Below are 18,937 nucleotides of genomic sequence, written 5' to 3'. Positions count from 1 at the left end.
GATCTGGGACGATGTAGTGGTTGCCATCAACGCGGAGGGGGTGGCAACCCGCGACATCAAGCACATCAAGAAGCGCTGGGAGGACTTGAGGTCCAGGACCCTCAATAAGGCCCGGCGCCTCGCGGAGGGGGGCCGGGCACGCCTGAGTGACATCCAGATGAGGGTCCTGGAACGCGTAGACCCAGTGCTCCACGCCCAGATCCTTCGGAGGCAGACCCATCTGGAGTTGGCCGGTAAGTGGCCAAGCATTACTGTGTGAGACAGGGCATGTTGCAGTGTGCTGGTTGTCTGATACCTGCCTGTATGTGTGACATAGGCCATGTACGTATGTGTGTGTGCAGGGACATCATGGTCAGGCATGTGAGTACAGTGATGTGTGAACCACATGGTTGGTGCATGTGTTCTATTGCAACATGGGGGGCTCTGTGCGGAATGGACACATGGAAGCATGGCAGTCTCTGTTCCTGGACATGGGTGGGGGTGAGGGATGGGTGCTGGTCCCATGTACACGTATGGTGTCCATGTGTGTGTGTCTGACCTGCGTGTCTGTGACTTGTAACTGCCATGGATGCATGACACATGTCTGTGACAATGTTCAGATTCACTGATGCAGCCTAGTCATCCTTGTAGCCACTGCGTCTGTGGTGTACGAGGCCAGATGGATGGAACTACGGTGAGGTGTGTGCATGTGATGGCAAGACCCATGATGCATGTGAGTTTAAAACCAACATTGCATGAATCATGAGTCCCTTGGTCATGTATGCCAATGTCCATGGCATGCGCCGTGCCTGTTACTGTATGTGTTTTGCCTGCACTGACCCATGTGTTGTGGAGGGACATGATGGAAGTGATGTATGACAGTGCCACTCATCTGCTGTTGCTTCCTGTCTAGGGGACCATTGTACAGTACCCTGATGCTTGTGTTCTATGTCTCCCTCTACACAGTGGCAAGTGAAGAAGAGGGCGGAGAAGGCGCTGTGGAGCAGAGCGGCGGGGATGCCGCCACGGCTGCAGCGGAAGGGGTGGGTGAGCCCCCACAGGGGCTTGCACCGGCGGAAGACGGCGTGGAGACATCCAGGTTGGTGGTTTCCACAGAGGGGGAGGAGGCCGCTACGGAGCCACACATGGGGCCTGGTGGGGGCATCCCCGCTGGTGCAAGTGGTGCAGTCCAGGGCCAGGGGCAGGAGGCAGCACAGGTCGCCGTGGAGGTGCCTGTGCATGTCACTGTCCCTGACACTGTGACTGCACCACCATGCACCAGCAGGGATGCCCCATCCCAGGCCCGTCCGCAGGTAGGGGAGATGTCCATGTCATCTGACACTCCTCTACCTGCGGACGAGGGGACCCCTGGCCGTGTGGAGAGGGTCCTGATTGGTGTCGCGTTGCGCACGGCTGGCATTCGTGATGAGGTGCATGCTTCCCGGTAGGAGCATGCACATCATCACGAAGAGCACCGTGCGTACGTGAACCATTTGGGAGCCGCCATGGTCGGGGGTTTCCTACATGTGTGTGGCCTTCTGGCGACCCTCTCCTCCTCTGTGGAGGCTATGCGCCAGTCGTGCTCCATGCCGTCTTCCGGCCCAGATGCCACCAGGGCCCCCTGTGGACCTGCCCCGACCAACGCAGCCAGCTCGGTGGGGACCCCATCCCTGCCACAGTCGGGAGTCGAAGGTCCAGCAGGGGTGGACACACCAGCAACTGTCCCCCTGCAGATGGAGGATGTGCCGGCATCATCTGGCAGGGCACGTGCACGACGGCATCGGTGGATTCCATCAGCCTGGATGCCGTCGTGCTGGCAGAGGCAGTGGCGTCGGAGGCAGCAGCAGGCTCGACGTGGGAGGCATCATGGCTCGGGGCCATCAAGATCAGAGGGGCAGGCATCGGCCGGAGGGCAGGAGAACCCTGGGATGGCAGTGTCTTCCGTGTGGGAGCAGTTGGTCCAGCGGATAGGTGCGGAGCGGCAGCGGGCGGAAGAGGAGCGGCTCACCATGGTCAGGGCGGAGTTCTCCATGCGTCGGGCGTTGAGGCGGGCTGAGTGCCTCGAGGAAGCTCGCAGGGAGTTTGAGGTGGACACAGGGTTGTCCCTGCGAGACCTCGGGGCCAGGACAGAGTCCCGCCTCCGGGACATCGACATGGAGTTCGATGATGCCCTGGCCGGCAACATCACAGAGTGAGCCGCAGGACTTGCCCGCTGCCATTGTATATAGTTCTTTAGTTAGTGTTAGGTTTCCTTTATTTTTAAAGTTTTTTTTGGACCGCTCGGACAATGGCCACTTTTCTGTATATATATTTTTTATTAGTTAGTAGTAGTAGGTTTCATTTATGGTGTTGGGCTCATGGACCCTGGGTTATTCTTGTACATAGTTTGATGTTTGGAAAACATTTGTTGGATTTATATTTGTGTTCACCATGAGGCAATGGTTTTTCCTTATTTTTTCCCCCCATTATTTTGCTTTGGACTACATTAGTTTTTGGATTCCTTTGTTTTTTGATTTTTTCTATTAGTTCTCGGACATGGACCATTTGTTTTGTCATCCCCATTGTTGTGTGTTTTATTTCTTTACTTCATTTTCATCTTTAATACATATATTTATTACTTACATTTGTGGTATTTTCTCATTGGTTTCATGCATGTCATGATATGGGTTTTGACATTCACTTGCACCCATTGTGTATGTGTGTGTGACGGACATGTGTTCATTTACATACTTGCCATTGGGGTTGTATCATGTAATTGCATCTACTATGTGGGTGGATGCAATCCTTGGCTGGGTGTTTGTGCTGGGTATGCTGCCCATTACTGCCATGATTGCGTTTCGTCAGGACCTGGGGGCAGGGGGACATGAGTGGGGGCCTGCAGGGGGGTGGGGGTGCAAGGGGACATGAGTGGGGGCCTGCTGGGGGGTGGGGGGGTGGGAGACATGGTTGGGGGCCTGGTGGAGGCTGCCCCTGGTGACTGGAGGGGTGGGGGTGGTGTGAGACATGGGTGGGGGCCTGGTGGAGGCTGCCCCTGGTGACTGGGTGGTGGGGGTGGTGGGAGACATGGGTGGGGGCCTTGTGGAGGCTGCCCCTGGTGACTGGGTGGTGGGGGTGGTGGGAGACATGGGTGGGGGCCTTGTGGAGGCTGCCCCTGGTGACTGGAGGAGTGGGGGTGGTGGGAGACATGGGTGGGGGCCTTGTGGAGGCTGCCCCTGGTGACTGGAGGGGTGGGGGTGATGGGAGACATGGGTGGGGGCCTTGTGGAGGCTGCCCCTGGTGACTGGAGGGGTGGGGGCGGTGGGAGACATGGGTGGGGGCCTGGTGGAGGCTGACCCTGGTGACTGGAGGGGTGGGGGCGGTGTGAGACATGGGTGGGGGCCTGGTGGAGGCTGCCCCTGGTGACTGGAGGGGTGGGGGTGGTGTGAGACATGGGTGGGGGCCTTGTGGAGGCTGCCCCTGGTGACTGGGGGGTGGGGGTGGTGGGAGATATGGGTGGGGGCCTTGTGGAGGCTGCCCCTGGTGACTGGAGGGGTGGGGGTGGTGGGAGACATGGTTGGGGGCCTGCTGGCAGGTGCCCCACAGTGCTGGGGGGTGGGGGTGCAGGGGGACATGAGTGGGGGCCTGCTGGGGGGTGGGGGTGCAAGGGGACATGGTTGGGGGCCTGCTGGCAGGTGCCCCACAGTGCTGGGTGGTGGGGGTGCAGGGGGACATGAGTGGGGGCCTGCTGGGGGGTGGGGTGCAAGGGGACATGGTTGGGGGCCTGCTGGCAGGTGCCCCACAGTGCTGGGGGGTGGGGGTGCATGGGGACATGAGTGGGACATGGTTGGGGGCCTGCTGGAAGGTGCCCCACAGTCCTGGGGGGTGGGGGTGCAAGGGGACATGAGTGGGGGCCTGCTGGGGGGTGGGGGTGCAAGGGGACATGAGTGGGACATGGTTGGGGGCCTGCTGGCAGGTGCCCCACAGTGCTGGGGGGTGGGGGTGCAAGGGGACATGAGTGGGACATGGTTGGGGGCCTGCTGGCAGGTGCCCCACAGTGCTGGAGGGTGGGGGTGCAGGGGGACATGAGTGGGGGCCTGCTGGGGGGTGGGGGTGCAAGGGGACATAGTTGGGGGCCTGCTGGCAGGTGCCCCACAGTGCTGGGGGGTGGGGGTGCAGGGGGACATGAGTGGGGGCCTGCTGGGGGGTGCGGGTGCAAGGGGACATGGTTGGGGGCCTGCTGGCAGGTGCCCCACAGTGCTGGGGGGTGGGGGTGCAGGGGGACATGAGTGGGGGCCTTGTGGAGGCTGCCCCTGGTGACTGGAGGGGTGGGGGTGGTGGGAGACATGGGTGGGGGCCTTGTGGAGGCTGCCCCTGGTGACTGGGGGGTGGGGGTGGTGGGAGACATGGGTGGGGGCCTTGTGGAGGCTGCCCCTGGTGACTGGAGGGGTGGGGGGGGTGGGAGACATGGTTGCGGGCATGCTGGCAGGTGCTACACAGTGCTGGGGGGTGGGGGTGCAGGGGGACATGAGTGGGGGCCTGCTGGGGGGTGGGGGTGCAAGGGGACATGGTTGGGGGCCTGCTGGCAGGTGCCCCACAGTGCTGGGGGGTGGGGGTGCAGGGGGACATGAATGGGGGCCTTGTGGAGGCTGCCCCTGGTGACTGGAGGGGTGGGGGTGGTGGGAGACATGGATGGGGGCCTTGTGGAGGCTGCCCCTGGTGACTGGAAGGGTGGGGGTGGTGGGAGACATGGGTAGGGGCCTGGTGGAGGCTGCCCCTGGTGACTGGGTGGTGGGGGTGGTGTGAGACATGGGTGGGGGCCTGGTGGAGGCTGCCCCTGGTGACTGGAGGGGTGGGGGTGGTGTGAGACATGGGTGGGGGCCTTGTGGAGGCTGCCCCTGGTGACTGGGGGGTGGGGGTGGTGGGAGACATGGGTGAGGGCCTTGTGGAGGCTGCCCCTGGTGACTGGAGGGGTGGGGGTGGTGGGAGACATGGTTGGGGGCATGCTGGCAGGTGCCCCACAGTGCTGGGGGGTGGGGGTGCAGGGGGACATGAGTGGGGGCCTGCTGGGGGGTGGGGGTGCAAGGGGACATGGTTGGGGGCCTGCTGCCAGGTGCCCCACAGTGCTGGGGGGTGGGGGTGCAGGGGGACATGAGTGGGGGCCTGCTGGGGGGTGGGGGTGCAAGGGGACATGGTTGGGGGCCTGCTGGCAGGTGCCCCACAGTGCTGGGGGGTGGGGGTGCAAGGGGACATGAGTGGGACATGGTTGGGGGCCTGCTGGCAGGTGCCCCACAGTGCTGGGGGGTGGGGGTGCAAGGGGACATGAGTGGGGGCCTGCTGGGGGGTGGGGGTGCAAGGGGACATGAGTGGGACATGGTTGGGGGCCTGCTGGCAGGTGCCCCACAGTGCTGGGGGATGGGGGTGCAAGGGGACATGAGTGGGACATGGTTGGGGGCCTGCTGGCAGGTGCCCCACAGTGCTGGGGGGTGGGGTGCTGGGGGACATGAGTGGGGGCCTGCTGGGGGGTGGGGGTGCAAGGGGACATGGTTGGGGGCCTGCTGGCAGGTGCCCCACAGTGCTGGGGGGTGGGGGTGCAGGGGGACATGAGTGGGGGCCTGCTGGGGGGTGGGGGTGCAAGGGGACATGGTTGGGGGCCTGCTGGCAGGTGCCCCACAGTGCTGGGGGGTGGGGGTGCAGGGGGACATGAGTGGGGGCCTTGTGGAGGCTGCCCCTGGTGACTGGAGGGGTGGGGGTGGTGGGAGACATGGGTGGGGGCCTGGTGGAGGCTGCCCCTGGTGACTGGAGGTGTGGGGGTGGTGTGAGACATGGGTGGGGGCCTGGTGGAGGCTGCCCCTGGTGACTGGGTGGTGGGGGTGGTGGGAGACATGGGTGGGGGCCTTGTGGAGGCTGCCCCTGGTGACTGGAGGGGTGGAGGTGGTGGGAGACATGGGTGGGGGCCTTGTGGAGGCTGCCCCTGGTGACTGGAGGGGTGGGGGTGGTGGGAGACATGGGTGGGGGCCTTGTGGAGGCTGCCCCTGGTGACTGGAGGGGTGGGGTGGTGGGAGACATGGGTGGGGGCCTGGTGGAGGCTGCCCCTGGTGACTGGAGAGGTGGGGGTGGTGGGAGACATGGGTGGGGGCCTGGTGGAGGCTGCCCCTGGTGACTGGAGGGGTGGGGGTGGTGGGAGACATGGGTGGGGGCCTGGTGGAGGCTGCCCCTGGTGACTGGAGGGGTGGGGGTGGTGTGAGACATGGGTGGGGGCCTTGTGGAGGCTGCCCCTGGTGACTGGGTGGTGGGGGCGGTGGGAGACATGGGTGGGGGCCTTGTGGAGGCTGCCCCTGGTGACTGGAGGGGTGGGGGTGGTGGGAGACATGGGTGGGGGCCTTGTGGAGGCTGCCCCTGGTGACTGGAGGGGTGGGGGTGGTGGGAGACATGGGTGGGGGCCTTGTGGAGGCTGCCCCTGGTGACTGGAGGGGTGGGGGTGGTGGGAGACATGGGTGGGGGCCTGGTGGAGGCTGCCCCTGGTGACTGGAGGGGTGGGGGTGGTGGGAGACATGGGTGGGGGCCTGGTGGAGGCTGCCCCTGTTGACTGGAGGGGTGGGGGTGGTGGGAGACATGGGTGGGGGCCTGGTGGAGGCTGCCCCTGGTGACTGGAGGGGTGGGGGTGGTGGGAGACATGGGTGGGGGCCTGGTGGAGGCTGCCCCTGGTGACTGGGGGGTGGGGGTGCAAGGGGACATGAGTGGGACATGGTTGGGGGCCTGCTGGCAGGTGCCCCACGGTGCTGGGGGGTGGGGGTGCAAGGGGACATGTGGCTTGGCTGGGGGGCATGCCCATGGTGGATGGGTTGTCTGTGGGACATGACCAGGGGTGCAGGGTAGTCCCCTGTGGTGTGGGCTGCCTGCAGAGGTCGTGGAGGGGGTAGAGGGGAGACCTGGGAGGACCCACACTGGCAATTCACCTCTTCAACTTCCCGCACACCCACGTAATACACTGCCCCACTCGCACAGGCCCAATCGCGTGTAGGATTTCTCGCGCACCCCTGTAATACACGTACCCAGGCCAATCGCGTGTAGATTTTCTCGCGCACCCCTGAAATCCACGTACCCAGGCCAATCGCGTGTAGAATTTCTCGCGCACCCCTGAAATCCACGTACCAAGCCCAATCGCGTGTAGATTTTCTCGCGCACCCCTGAAATCCACGTACCCAGGCCAATCGCGTGTAGAATTTCTCGCGCACCCCTGAAATCCACGTACCCAGCCCAATCGCGTGTAGATTTTCTCGCGCACCCCTGAAATCCACGTACCCAGGCCAATCGCGTGTAGATTTTCTCACGCACCCTGAAATCCACGTACCCAGCCCAATCGCGTGTAGATTTTCTCGCGCACCCCTGTAATACACGTACCCAGGCCAATCGCGTGTAGAATTTCTCGCGCACCCCTGAAATCCACGTACCCAGGCCAATCGCGTGTAGATTTTCTCGCGCACCCCTGTACTACACGTACCCAGGCCAATCGCGTGTAGATTTTCTCGCGCACCCCTGAAATCCACGTACCCAGGCCAATCGCGTGTAGATTTTCTCGCGCACCCCTGTAATACACGTACCCAGGCCAATCGCGTGTAGAATTTCTTGCGCACCCCTGTAATCCACGTACCTAGGCCAATCGCGTGTAGAATTTCTCGCGCACCCCGGAAATCCACGTACCCAGGCCAATCGCATGTAGAATTTCTCGCGCACCCCAGAAATCCACGTACCCAGGCCAATCGCGTGTAGATTTTCTCGCGCACCCCTGTAATACACGTACCCAGGCCTATCGCTTGTGGGGACACCCGCACACCCCTGAAATACACGCTCCCCGCTCTGCGTTTGCTGCTGCCCTTTGCGCTGGATTGGGGATTTTGATGGCTTTTCCCTGTGCGAGGGGCGTTCTTGGGGGCGTAACTGACGCTGCTGCAGGGTCGCTGCGCCACTCTGCGCCACGGCTGGTTGTGGATGTTGGAATCCATGAATACGCTGTGCGCCTGAATGTGTTTCGGCGCACGCGGCTGGCGCAGACTACCGCACGCGCACACTGTGCGCCAGCCGCGTGCGCCACTTGTGCGCTGAATTCTATGAATTACCCCCTAAGTCTCTTGGTGAATAATAATGAAATGAAGGAAATTTGTTTTATATTAAAACTTTTAAATTATATTAGTAGATAAAGTATAAGGAAATGTTAATTGGTGAATTGTCGGATAAACATAGCTGCTGGGCTTTCTGCCTGAGAAATATGTACTGGAAATAAAGACATACCAATATTTGTATAAAAATAAAATCTAAAAATGTTTGCTCTTTCCTACCATTGAAAAGCTCAACCTATCAGGTTGAGTATTGTTATGCCGATGAGGGATGTGAATCGGTAACTTTGCCATGGGTAAACCCACGCTCTTACCTCTGAATTACTGGCCCACCTTTCAGATTGCACATATTTTTGCAACATGACATAGCTGTCAAAGGTGTAATGGATGAAGATGCATCTATGATGAAGATGCATCTAAAATATAGTAATGCCCATTGAGTTCGGTTAAACATAGGTGCTGTTCTTTCCCTCTCTCGCAAAGTAATTTGTAATGGAAATAAAGATACAGTTTGTTTAACAGTACACAAACATTAAAAACTAAAAATGCTACCTATGTCCTCCCAATGTATAGCTCAACCAATTAGTCTGAGTATTTCCATTCCAAAAAGGGGGCTTGACCCCATAGCATTGCCACAGGTAAAGCAGCACTCTAGCCTCTAAATTATTGGGTCAGCTCCAGGGAGCATATACTTTTGCTTTATAACATAGCTGTCAAAGTTGTAACAGGTGAAGATGCGTCTGAGAACTAGAAATGATGGTGGTGAATAACATTGGTGCTGCTCTCTCTCCCCTGGTCATTAGCAAAAGAAAAAGTTGTAAAACAATATATTTGCAACAGTAACACATTTAAAATGTCACCTGGATGTGAGCATGCAACTTTCCCCTGTTAAAGCAATGATTTAACAAACATGGTAAAGCTACTGGTTCTCCCTTCAGCAAACCTAGCTTTTTGCATTGAAAGTTGTACTGGATGAAGATTCATCTGGGGACCAGGCAGAATGTGCCAGAATTCTTTGTCATGCTGGGCCCATTGCTTGCTGGGATGTAACTTCTCTGTGATATGAGGGCTATATGGCAACACCGGTTAAGGCTATGGAGAATTCAGGGACATGCCTGTGTTTTCTGCTAAAACCTGGAGAGCCGTATATCCCTTGGCGAAACTGGATAGACATTTTATATTTTACATTGGAGCTTCAGGTGGCGATATACTGTTGACATAAAATGTGCTACATTAATGATCTGTCTGAGCAGGGTGGTCATCGGCATCTTCAATCATCTTCTTGAGCTGGCAGAGTTGGCACTGGAAGCTGGTTGGGAATTACTTTTATTTATTTACTTATTCATTTATTTATAATGCGCCGGTCTCTCTCAGGCAGCAGGCCGCTACATGAAGACACAACGGACACAAAGAGACCAACGTGGAGACGGGACAGTGCAGAAAAGAACACATTAACTGGGAACTGTGAATGAAGTAGTTTCTGGGAGTTATTTAAAGAGGAAGGTTTTCAGCTTTTTTTTCTGAAACTCAAAAAGTTGGTTTCTAGTTTTAGGTCTACAGGCAGACTATTCCATTTGACCGCTGCGGATATGGGGAAGGCCTTACCCATTCCGTTGGATGTCTTGAGTGGCTCCTGTGATTTGGCCTTTGTGTTCAGATCTAAATGGGCAGCCTGGAACATATCTGGAAATGTTTATTCCAGTGCTTTTCCATAATGGCATTTATGGACCAGCCCCATGGCCTTGAACAGGACCCTGTCTTCCACTTTGAGCCAATGAAGCTCCCTTCTGGCATTACTAATGTGATCAGACTTGGATTTCTGCTTGATGAACCTTATGGTATTGTTTTGTGTGTGCTGGAGTTTTGTGGTGCACTGTTTATTTGCGCCAAGCATTAGTGCGTTTCCATAGTCCAGCCGCGCTAGTATAATTGCTCTGGCTATTGTCCTGCAGTTCTCTTCACTAAGGTAGGGTTTTATCGCTCTTAATAGCCTAAGATGATACAGGCAGTTTTTAGTCACATACGTTCCCTAAGCATCGGCACTCATAGATGCCTCCATGATCATACCCAGCGTCTTAACCTTTCCTAGAACCTGTATTGGCAGTTCCTTAATATGAAAAGACTCGTATTGAAGTGTTCATTTGGCTTGCGCTTGATGAGAGCCGAAGATCATTAGCTCAGTTTTCTTGCTGTTAAGGCATAGCCAATTGTGGTCCATCCATAATTCGATGTGGTTGTACATGGATGTAACCAAGTTGCTGTCCTCTAGGTAGTTTCCACTTGTACCATCTTTGTATGAGAAAGCTTTTGAGAACTAGCAAGAACATTTTCGTCATGTAACCAATATCGTGTTTGAAAATGACACATGTTTTCGAGAGCTCGGGGTGTAGGAGAACTGTGTCACTGTCTAATTGCCACTGATTGCAAGTGTAGTTTTACTGGCATGGATGACGAGAACATTTGGGGTCAGAATATTACGGGGACCTTCAACCAAGGTAATTCTGGGGGCATTAATAATTGGGTGCATTGTATTAAACAATTAAGTGTGTCACTTAAGACAAAGCCCTGGTCAGTGAACTGGGTACTGGGAGTGTCAGTGAGGCTGTGTGTGTGCGTTTGTGTGTGAGTGTGTGTCAATGTGGTAACTAATACGTTTCAGAAGCCACAAGTGGGCACTGATAGGGACTGAAAGTGTGATGGCTTTGAAAAGTCCAATGTTAAAGGGAGTGGGGTATTCTTTCATTGGGGTTTCCTGAGTCATGTACAATTGGCCAAGGAATGCCCCACTACCAGAGAAATGTTTAGATGATGCAAGAAACAAGGGCATTATGCTCCCATGTGTAAGGACTTAGTGAAGAGTGAGGCATAAAGTAAGAAGTCTGTGTGTGTTCTGTTGCTTTGCCAAGCCAGGAAGTGGAGTATGGTCATGCTGGACCTTCAGACACACATGCTGGACTTGATAGACAAAGGTAAAACAGGTATTCTCATGCTACTGGACTTAAGCGCTGCCTTTGACTTGGTGGATCACCAGCTCCTTCAGGAGGCACTGGCTAAAATAGCAGGTTGCTCTCCCAAGGCACTGGCCTGGTTGTCATCCTTTCTGAAAGATCGGAGTGCTAGAGTACATTGGGGTGACAATTTCTCTAAGGCCACCCCCATTTTATATGGAGTCCCGCAGGGAGCAAGCCTGTCACCTTTATTGTTTAATCTATATTTGAGAAGCCTCTGTGAACTCCTGGAACACATTGGCGTATTCTTCACGAATTACGCCGATGACACGCAGCTCATTTTTTAACTCAATGGAGATTATATCACCGACAGTGCAACAATTACAGAGGTATATCAGGTTATAGATCATTGGATGCAACATCATTGGATGTGCTTAAACAATACTAAAACTGAACTGATGATATTCGGAACGCGACAGGCCAGATCGAAGCTGGGGATGGAATACAAGACCTTTACCATCAAAGAGGCCATCATCCCGGTGATGCTGCACGTTAAAACCCTCGGGATGATGGTGGAAGCATCGGTGGGATCTGAGGTACAGGTAAGCTACCTGCAGAAAAACAACGCCTACTATTTGTGCCTCTTGAGAGCGATAAGACCCTTCATCAATGAAGTTAACTCCACGACAATTGCTAGAGCCATCATTTTGTCATGTCTTGACTACGGCAATGCCTTACTGCTGGGAGCTACGAAGAGGGAAATCCAAAAGTGCCAAGTCATGGAAAATGAAGCAGTTCGCATAGTTAAGAATATTAAAAATAGAGAACATGTATCAATAGGGAGAAGAGCCCTCCATTGGTTAAGAGTGGAGGACAGAGTTAACTTTAAGGCCATGACAATAATCCATAGATGCTTATACGGAGAGGCCCCGAGCTACTTTAAAACGCATTTCTCCTTTTATTCACCTTGAAGATGCTTAAGATCAGCCGACAGGGGTACCTTGAACATACCCTGTTCCAATCGTGCACTCGGGCGAGGCAAGTCCTTTCCGTTAAAAGCAGCAAACCAGTGGTACAAAATGCTGATGGTATTACGGCAAGAAGTGAACTATCAGAGGTTCAGGAAATTGCTTAAAACCTTTTTGTTCCAATGAGTAGTGCAGACTTTCTCTAGTATCGAACCTTAGTTCAATGAAGAGAACTATGTGTATTTGATCTTTCTTGGTTCCCGCGCCCTGATGCCTGCGGGCTATCGGCGCGTTATAAGTGGGCACATAACATAACAGGTAGTTCTGCACATGGAAGATGGTGAGTACAATTCATATTTTGCTGATGTGAACGTTGTAAGGTGGAATGGCATTGGGCCATGTGCCTAAGGCCTTCGTCCTATAGCCATTATTGGCTATCGGCACAAAGAAATTACATTCAAAGGTATCTGGGCATGGTGGATGCTATATTTGTCAGATTATGGGGTGGCACTTAAGATCAAACTTAATATCTGTGGATGTCATGTTGTTTGAAAAGATGTAACCTAGAGTTGTTTCAAGCAAAATCGTGAAATTAAACTGCTTTTATCATAAAACAGTCTTGCAACAGAATGCAAAGCCATGTGTGCACAGGGTGAGATCGGTGTCTGTTATTGTGAGAGTGAAATTACGCGCTGAGCATGGCTGGGCGATCTCCACCAGCTTGGCTCATGATTCAAACCAAATATGCAACTCAGTATTCTGGGCTTCTGTGACACTCTACAGGACATGCCATACGCTGATAATGAGGCCTGGATCCCTCTCATGGGTTTGAGTGGATGCGGTTCTCATTTATGGGCCATTCTGAATCACGGAATCACCTGGCGAGATACTGTGTGCTTTGGAAGGGTTTGGGAGCTCTATAAAAGGACAATATCATTTTCAATTTCTCTCTGTGAGTTTTGTTAGCTTGCCTTGTAAACTCTTGCTCCGACATCCTGACACCTTGGGCACGATTCATGGAATTATTTGCATGGTCTAAAGTGACTTTGCACTGTAAAAATACAGTTTGCACTGCTCCATGAATCAGGGTGTTTGTGTTTTACAGGTGTCTTGGCAGATTTTGAAGAAGTTTGGTGATCTTGTCAGTGCATTAGATTTGAGTGCTTTTTGATCAGTGTTTGCCCAGTTTTGTGTATTTCTGTGTTTTTAGGCCCCATTTGTGATCTTTAAGGGGTCACTTTCATTTCCTTCATTACACTCCCCACTGTTTTATCTTTCCCTTCTCCTTTCCCCCTTTGTGTCACCCCAAAAAGCTTGAAAATGCAACAAAAAACATGTTCATTTTTAATTCTCTCATATAGCTGATAGGAATCCATGAAGAGTCCAAACAATGCCATTTATGGTCAAATGCAAACCTTTAATGACAGGACAGTCTTTTGGCCACAGTTTCACCAAATCAAGTGTCTTCTACTAAAGTTCACAAGACTTTGGGGAACTTCCATGTCACTCGGAGTCACCATGGTTCTTTATCCAAAATGTCCTCCGGCTCTTTTCCTGTTGATTGCGGCACGATACCCATTCTGATTCTTCCTCCAGCTCTAGTAGACGACGCTGTGTCTCTGCCTCGAGTCACACATACAGACAGCGCCAACTGGGGTTGTCTGCTCCATTTTCCAGCTACAGAGAAGCCTAAGGCGATGTATCACCTCCCGTTCTCAGTGTCCTGATGCCTCCCTCTGAACAACCTCTCTCCTCCACCTCTCGTCCTGCTCCTCTACATGCCATAACACATGCTTGCTCTGCTCCTGCCATGGGTTTAACAACTTTTAAACGGCTGTTTGTCCTCTCATTCCATTATGATCTCACTCACTACCACATTGCTGTCCCTTTACGCATTTTCCTGTTTCCCAACATCCTCCTTATGTCTTCTATGGCTCTCATTACAACACCGGCGCTAAACCATGGCGCTATTAGCACCATTGTTGGTGCCGGTGTTGTAACGGGTCCGCCATGGTTCAATGGGGAATCACCACCCCATTCCAAGGTTGGCGGGGCGGTAATTCCCCATTGAACCATGGCCCTTCCCCATTCCCATTTTCACCCCATAGGACTCTATGGGAATGGGGAAGGAATGCGGTACCGTACTTAGCACCAAGGACCCTTTGCGGGTCCCTAATTTAACGGCTGGTGTAGACCAGCCGTTAAGGTCAGGTTCCGCAAAGGGACCTCGTAGTAAGGCGCTATGTGTTTAACGGCGCTGCATTCTTTTACGGCGCCGTTAAACACTTAGCGCCAGGGTCATATGAGGCCCTATGTCTTCTTTCTAGCATCTACTGATGTCTTCCTAATACACCCTACTGGAGCCTTACACTTACCACACCCATAAATCTTCCTCATATTTCCTCCTGATTTCCTCCTCCTTACGCCTCCTCATATTTCCTACTACCACCACATGATCTCATATACCCTCCTGATGCCTCTGCTCTCTCACTTTCTTGTCTCCAACCTCCTGCGCTCTCTTCTGTCTCTTTCCCAACTCCTTCCACCGCCTCCATTGGGAATTGCCAACTCACTCCAGACTCCTGCCGCACCCTTCTCCAAATGTCCATCATCTTTCCTGGCAACTACTGTTTATATCATAGAAGGTCCTTTCCAAGGTGTATCTTTAATAATGTAGCTGAGTAATTGGTTGCAGTGGAATTATTGTTACCTCCCCCCACAGGTGTAGCGTATGTCTTAACGCATAATTCAAGTGGCATCTGGATCATGGCTTTAATGAGCGGGTCTGCTGTCTTGGATTTCTTGTCTGTGTGAGTCTGCAAATGCGCATAGTAATTTCTGGACTACAGCATTGCCATGTTGGCAGTAGCAACCATGATATGCTCTGTCAGAGCCATAGTGTTGTTATGATAGTATCTGCTGTGTTCGGCTTCCATCCTATTGAGCCTAGATTGTGGAGGTGTGTGCACCACCACGTGTGAGACTGCAGGTCTCCTGGCAAGGCTTAAACGGCTAGTAGAAGTTTTGTCAGGCATATGGCGGTTTCCTGCTGAGTGACAGGGGCTAACTGAGGGTGGCCAGGGGACTATTCCCAAACCACTGCTGGGTCCTTCATCCACTAGCTACATGCATGTCTAAGGCCCTGATTGTCACCCCACTAGAAGTCCCTTAAATAAGATATGGGACTTTGACACCATTCCTATTCCACTGTGACTGTGTTTTGGGCTCAATAGGCCTTGTGTGACTTGTCAAATAGTTTCCCTCTCCTAACATTTAAAAAAAAAAGGAAACTATGAAAAAACTGTTCCATTAACCTAAAAAAACAGTTGGTTTATGAAAAAGAAAATCCTTCTTGTTCTAGTTACCTTCCTTTGTGTACCTGAGAACCCAGTGTTAACCCATTTGTTTGCCCTAGTCAGTCACTTCTCTTGGTTGTTGCTGATTAGTGTTAGTCCTAAATGATGAAGTGGGGTAGGGGTTTGGAGGAGGTTGACTTCTCCTAGAATACGGATTTTGATTGCCACATGAATGTCTCAGAACAGAATGGTGTGCCTTATCTGGTTGTGGGCCCCCTATGTGCCAGATGTCCACAGGGAGGACAGGTGTTGCTTGAGGTGGGAGAGTCTTTGGGCAATGGCATAGGAACAGTTAAAGAGTAGGGTTGATGGAGGGTTTGAGTCTGCCTCAGAGGAAGAGATGTTGGAGAAGGCAATGCTGACAACAATAAAACATATGTCACAAGAGGTTACAGTGGAGGGGTGCCAGAGATGGCAGAACTGGTGCAGGGTCCTTCTGTCAGATGTGCTTGGTGTGACGCAGATGGACTGATTGAATATACTTGACTAACTGTGGGAAAGTGAGAGTGATGCATTAGAGGTATTTTGGTTTAATACCTGTCCTATGACGGGTGGTGCATCATGTGGCACTGCAATAATGTTGTACCCCTTTAGGTCCCAGCCTTTCCCCAGTACAAAGTCCTTGTTTGTCCTATAATATGAATAACTTCTACAATGGGGATTTTCTTGCTGGAACAAGAAGGCTTATCCGTTTATGCAATTCTGGCTGTATAGTTGTTGGCAGTGGTTGAGCTGGTGCTGTGGCTGTTACACATTGATGTTGTGTACTTTCCAATCTGAAAGCCCCTATAAAGAGGGATGAGTTGCTTTGCCTTCCCTCCTATATAACTGCGTATTATCCTCCTCCTTTTCCTCATCTTTAATCCGTGGTTGCTGGGGTCTCGACTCAAATGGATAATCACCTTTATCTCCCTCAGCATCATTATCCTCAGACTCATCATCAGTCGCTGTGGGTGGTGGTAGTGGAGACCTTGAATAACACACAACTGCACCTCTGTACTTGTTACTCCAGGGTTGTCTGAAGATACAAGCTACATCTCTGCTCTCTTTCTCACTTACAGACATTGAGCGGAACCTCCATCTCTCCCCCCAAGCACTTGTGGGTGCTACAGACATGTTGATACTCAAAATGGCGACTTCTCCATTGACAAGAGAAGATGGCATGTTGTGAACTCACAGTCACCAACGTAACCTCCTCCGACCTACCATGACAAGTAAGCATTTTTCTCTTTAATACTTGTTTGGAAATGCCCATTTAAAGACAACAAACTCAGTTGAATACATTAGGCCTCAATGCAAGTTTGGCGATGCAGGGAAAAAGTGGCAGTTATTCGTTTCCCGCCACTTTTTGGGCGATAATGGAATTACCACAGTTTTTCCCTGCACTGTAAAATTATAATTTGTTCTGGATACAGGCATTGAATATAATCCCCTCCCGCCTAACAAGGTTTCTAAAATATTTTATTTGCAACTTCTAAGTAGTATTTGCCCTCACTATTAAACCCCAGACCCATTCAGTATAATCTTCTCCTTCCTGCAAAGAAATATGACTTTTTCCCTACAACTAGTATTTGGTGTGGTCATTAAAAGGCAATATGTTCAGTTACAGACACTGAATATATTCTCTTGTCTATTGAGGGATATAAGACTCAGACTTTGCAGCTATTATTTTCTATGGCCACTAAAATAAGACACAGTCAAATTTGGCCACTGAATATAATTTAATTTCCTGGATGTCTCCAAGCAAATCTGCACTGTTCCTCCCCTCACAATGACAAGTCACAGGCATTTATGTTATGCAAGATAGTCCCTGGGATGGATTAGGGTCATCAGGAGCAGCAACAAAGGGTTGGCGTATCCAACAGCATTCCAGTTTCCCGTCTATCCCTAACATGAAGCATATATCAATGGTCTACCTGTCCCTCAACTGAATCATATTTTAATTTTCTGTCTGTGACACAACTAAACCCTTTTACAAGTTTCTTTTCATTGTCTACCTCTCCTTCTGCTAAAGCCTATTCCCTCAACTGCTCTTGCAACCTCATGCCTCTGCCTAATAACACAGATTCTAAACCCAAACCATACATGCTCTAATTATAATATTGGAGTGCAAATCAACTGAATCACTTTTCCTGAACCACTGATAATGTGTGAAACATCTCAATTTCCCCAAAATGTGAAATGTTTGAAAGTTTTGGTTTGTGTCTGAATAGTTTAACTCAGGCTTAGTGGTGAGGTAACAAGACTATGTGAAGAGGTGGTCATCAAGCCCTTTGAGACCAGCAAATGTTTGGTCCACAAACTAGCAAGGCTTCAATGGGATGCTCTGCAATCACTTAACTCTATTGAATATATCTAGATTTTGAAGGTTTGTTTTATGAAGAAATGTCTCCTGATTGAACGTGCCCCACCACAATAATCACACCCAGAAATCCAGGATTATTTTATTTAAAATAATAAATCAAAATAAAGAGGTAGGCCTAATTTTGAATGCGTGCGAAGGGATCTACAATATTCCACACAAATACAGTCAGCTCTTCTACAGAAAAGAAATGCTACCGGCTTGCTATTAGATTGGTAATATTTACATTAACAATGCATACAAATGTCCGTTTGTATAAAAAAAATCCAATTAACTATTCTAGACAAAAATATATGTAATATCTTCCAATTTGAATGTTTAAGTTATCACTGCTTGTTGGCTTCAAAGAAACACAAAACCATTCTGAGCATATACTCCACATTATGTAATTTTCTTAATTTGATCTGAAACCATTAACAAGTGTTGGTATCAGAGGAAAGACGTTGATTTATGTATACATTTCTAATTATAGGGCTGATTCTACTATAAATGTTCAGCATTATTTGTTTCTAGTTTGAAGATGGATGCTAGAATACTGGGTAGGGTAAGTTTGGCTACTTTGTCTAACAGATTGGGTTTAGGATATATGCTTTTCTTTTGGATATCACAATATTTTGATTCATTTAAACGGTCACACAAACATGAACATATTCATTTGAGGAAGAAATTAATCAGCACAACATGTTAATTGGCATTAGGAGGCAACCTAAGGTAGAATTCTTTCTTTTCTTCACAATGTTACTTGACAAAATGACATTGGTTATTTAAATTCACATTATTTTCTTGGAAATTAAGTTGAGGAAATAACATCTTCATATTAGACTTTAAGGGGTATACAACTCTATTCAGGATTTGTTTTTTTTGTTTTTAACTTTGGTTTTATTAGCATTTTTCAATATAACAAACCGGGTACATTGTGAATATAGATTTAACACCATCCTCAAACCCCGGAACCCCACAACCCCTCCCTCCGACCCCCCCACTCCAACTCCGACCCTCCCCCCCTGATCAGTGTCCAATCAAAAATTCAACCACGGGAGCTTTCAACGGTACTCTTCCGTTCGGTGCCTGGAGCTGTACAGTACCTTCGTGTTAGTGTTGGCTGTGTTGCGTCCGCTGTCCCTTGGGCCGTGGATTGCACCATTGTCCTTGGGTGGCGCTCCTTGGGCATCCCACCCTTCCCACGCCAGAGTGTCCCCATGGTATCAATGGGCGTCCCACCCCCATGCCT

The 18,937-nt window shown here is 51.4% G+C and overlaps 1 long non-coding RNA gene across 1 annotated transcript in view; it reads left to right on the top strand.

The window, feature by feature from the left end:
* Window positions 1–18,937, top strand: part of LOC138568980 (uncharacterized) — a 131,382-nt gene that overhangs the window by 31,526 nt on the left and 80,919 nt on the right. The window contains exon 2 of the long non-coding RNA XR_011303035.1: window positions 16,406–16,558. This is a non-coding gene — a long non-coding RNA (uncharacterized lncRNA). The remainder of the gene's footprint in view (window positions 1–16,405; window positions 16,559–18,937) is intronic.

Source organism: Ambystoma mexicanum, chromosome 2q, assembly GCF_040938575.1.
Source record: "Ambystoma mexicanum isolate Mex_15411 chromosome 2q, UKY_AmexF1_1, whole genome shotgun sequence".
NCBI lineage: Eukaryota > Metazoa > Chordata > Amphibia > Caudata > Ambystomatidae > Ambystoma > Ambystoma mexicanum.
This window is presented reverse-complemented; position numbering and strand designations above follow the sequence as displayed.